Source organism: Alexandromys fortis, unplaced genomic scaffold (genome assembly GCF_014885135.2).
Source record: "Alexandromys fortis isolate MF-2015 unplaced genomic scaffold, M_Fortis_MF-2015_v1.1 scaffold_218, whole genome shotgun sequence".
NCBI classification, from domain to species: Eukaryota; Metazoa; Chordata; class Mammalia; order Rodentia; family Cricetidae; genus Alexandromys; species Alexandromys fortis.
This window is the reverse complement of record NW_026068112.1, coordinates 462311-465476: the sequence shown is the minus strand read 5'-3', so window position 1 is coordinate 465476 and position 3166 is coordinate 462311. Positions and strand designations below refer to the sequence as shown.

Below are 3166 nucleotides of genomic sequence, written 5' to 3'. Positions count from 1 at the left end.
AAAAAAAAAAAAGCCTGGTGGTGGCACAAGCCTTTAATCGCAGTGCTCAGGAGGCAGAGGTGGATGTCTGTGACACAGTGAAACCATGGGGGGTGGGGGGCGCTGTCTTACTAAAAACATTCTTAAGTACTGTTTATTCCCTGTTTTGTTTTTTAAAATATTTATTTATTATGTATACAATATTCTGTGTGTGTGTGTGCCTGCAGGCCAGAAGAGGGCACCAGACCTCATTACAGATGGTTGGGAGCCACCATGTGGTTGCTGGGTATGGAACTCAGGACCTTTGGAAGAGCAAGCAATGCTCATCACTCCAGCCCCCAATATTTATTTATTTATTTATTATGGACACAATATTCTGTTTGCATATATGCCTGCAGGCTAGAAGGGCCCCCAGACTCCATTACAGATGGTTGTGAGCCACCATATGGTTGCTGGGAATTGAACTCCGGTCCTTTGGAAGAGCAAGGCAATGCTCTTAACCGCTGAGCCATCTCTCCAGTCCCTCCCTGCTTTGTTAATGAGAGGCTTTGAATTACGTTTTTATCTACTTGCTGGAGACTTCTGTTTCTAGTGGTGGATTCAGCGATGCTCTGCAGCTGTCCCTCAACAGCATTCTAACTGCAGGCCTTTCCACAGTCCGTCAGCCTGAGACCTGAGAGCCTGTGCCCTGTGGCTGGACAGCCACTTGAGTTTCTGTTCTGTCAACTAGCCTAACTTAACACAGATCACATCACAAAGTGGTAATTGCAAAGTGAGCTTTTATCTTGGAAGAATCTTTAAAACCACCAAGGTGCTGGTAAAATACTTACGTAGACTTAGGTTCTCACTATCGCTCTGGCTGGCCTAGAACTCATGGATCCACTTGTTTCTGTCTCCCACACTTCAGTAAGGTGTGTGCTTCCACGCCCAGCACTGGTAAAATACTTTAAAAAGATTTAGTGATTGATTTTTAATTTATGAGTATGTGTGTGAGCCGTCAGATCCCTTGGAACTAGTCTTCCAGGCTATGTGAGCTGGTAACTGACCTAGTCTCTTTGCAAGAGAAGCAAGTGCTCTTAACTACTTAAGTACTTTTACTTTGTACAAGTCTTCCTTGGTAAGACCCTAAAGTAGAAACCCCAGGTAAGAAAGACAGGTATGTATTTCAATTAATTTCCATGAATATTTCCTTTTTTTTTTTTTTTTTTTGTGGAGTCATTTGGACTTGGCTAGAACTAGAAACATTGGCTGACATAGGCCGCCAAACAGGCTCTTAGCCCTGGTAAGGACCTGCTGTTCCGCCTTCGGTGTTGCTTGTTTTCTGATTACTATATTAAATACTTAGCCTGTAAGAGCAGCCCTGATCTCAGTCCTCTGCATTGCCTGTGACTTTGGCCTGGGTAGTCTCCGCCCACATTCACACAGCTCAGGGAGGCCGTGAGGGGGGGGGGTGTCTCCACCCAGAGAGAAGGGCAAGCACGTGGCCTTTTGACATCAACGTTCATCAACAAAGTTCACACTTGAAAATATGAAATCGAGGTTTTTTTTTTTTTTTTTTTTTTTTAGACAGAGTTTCTCGGTAGCTTTGGAGCCTGTCCTGGAACTAGCTCTTGTAGACCAGGCTGGTCTCGAACTCACAGAGATCCGCCTGCCTCTGCCTCCCGAGTGCTGGGGTTAAAGGTGTGCACCACCACTGTCCGGCAAGTTTTTTGTTATAAGCAAAAGCAACCCCAAGTGTTTTAAGTAAGTTTGGAATTTTGTTTTGTTTTTCGAGACAGGGTTTCTCTGTAGCTTTGGAGCCTGTCCTGGAACTAGCTCTTGTAGACCAGGCTGGTCTGGAACTCACAGAGATCCCGCCTGCCTCTGCCTCCCGAGTGCTGGGATTAAAGGCGTGCGCCACCACTGCCCGGCTGTAAGTTTGGAATTTTATATGAGGGCCACAAGCACAGGGCCAATGTAGAGAACTATCAGAACCGTTAGAAAAATTAATAAAGACCTGAAGATGAAGCTGCTTTAAAAGCTTTTAGTTTTGTGAGACAGGATCTCAGTCTAGTTTAGGCTGGCTTCTAACTGTTCTGCTTCACCCAGCGTACTGGTATCACATGACTTGAGCAGCTCCAGTGGACACTGGCCACCTGCAGGCCAGCAGCTAGTGCAGCTGGGGCAACAATTGGCTTCTGCACCCTGCCTCCCTTTTTTGAGAATATTGAATTAAACCCATTTTTGCTGCGCTGAGAAATATTTGTAATTAGTTTTACTGGATAGGATTAACGATAAGGATTTTTTAAAATTCAAATTTGGTAACTTTTGTTTTTTCGAGACAGGGTTTCTGTGTACAGCCCTAACTGTCCTGGAACTCGCTAAGTAGACCAGGCTGGCCTTGAAATCAGAGATAGCCTACCTCTGCCTCGGGAGTGCTGGGATTAAAAGCGTGCGCCTCCAAAGCCAGGTATAATTTTTTTTCTTTTTCAACAAAGCCTTGCATATCGGAATGTGGCGGGGTTCTCGGGATGCGCTGGACGCCAACCTTTAAGGAGACTCCTGTAAGGCGGCATTTCCCACCGCGATCCTCGGGGTGAACCAGCGTGCGGCTCCTAACGGGATCGGTTACATTATCTAAAAGCAATGGCGAGTCAGTCCTCTGCCGCAGTCCCTGGGCACCCCGACCGATCCCACGGTATTTATTTTTCGTTTTCTAGGTGCTGCTTCTACTGCAGAGCGTCCTGTAGACCTGGGATCTCCGCCGAAACTGCCGGCCGAACGCCCGACTCGAGCTGGCGAGGGCGGGTGGCGTCACGGAGCCCCTGGCAGACAGGATCGTCCCCGGGACGAACGGGGGGGGGGGGGAGAGCGCAGACCCGACCCCGACTGCCCGAATCCGTCACACGGGCGCCTTTCTGAGCTCCATTGGGCCACCATCGCCGCAGCGCGGGTCATGTGACACGGCCTCACCCCCCCCCCTTCACGTGGCTAACCGCCTGCGCGTGCCGAGTCGCGCCGGAAGCACGGCTCTCTAGCTTCCGTTTCCTGGATTCCGCGCATTCCCGAGGGGGTTCTTTGTTGTCGTTCGTATTTTGCTTTACGATTCCTAATTTCTTTCTTTCTTTCTTTCTTTCTTTCTTTCTTTCTTTCTTTCTTTCTTTCTTTCTTTCTTTCTTTTTTTCTTTCTTTCTTTCTTTCTTTTTCT

General features: G+C 47.7%; 1 long non-coding RNA gene across 1 annotated transcript in view; it reads right to left on the bottom strand.

Annotated features, from left to right (window-relative positions):
- The window catches only part of LOC126489991 (uncharacterized), a 10887-nt gene extending 8200 nt beyond the window's left edge, over positions 1-2687 (bottom strand). The window contains exon 1 of the long non-coding RNA XR_007589083.1: positions 2381-2687. This is a non-coding gene — a long non-coding RNA (uncharacterized lncRNA). The remainder of the gene's footprint in view (positions 1-2380) is intronic.
- Positions 2688-3166: the final 479 nt, after the last annotated feature.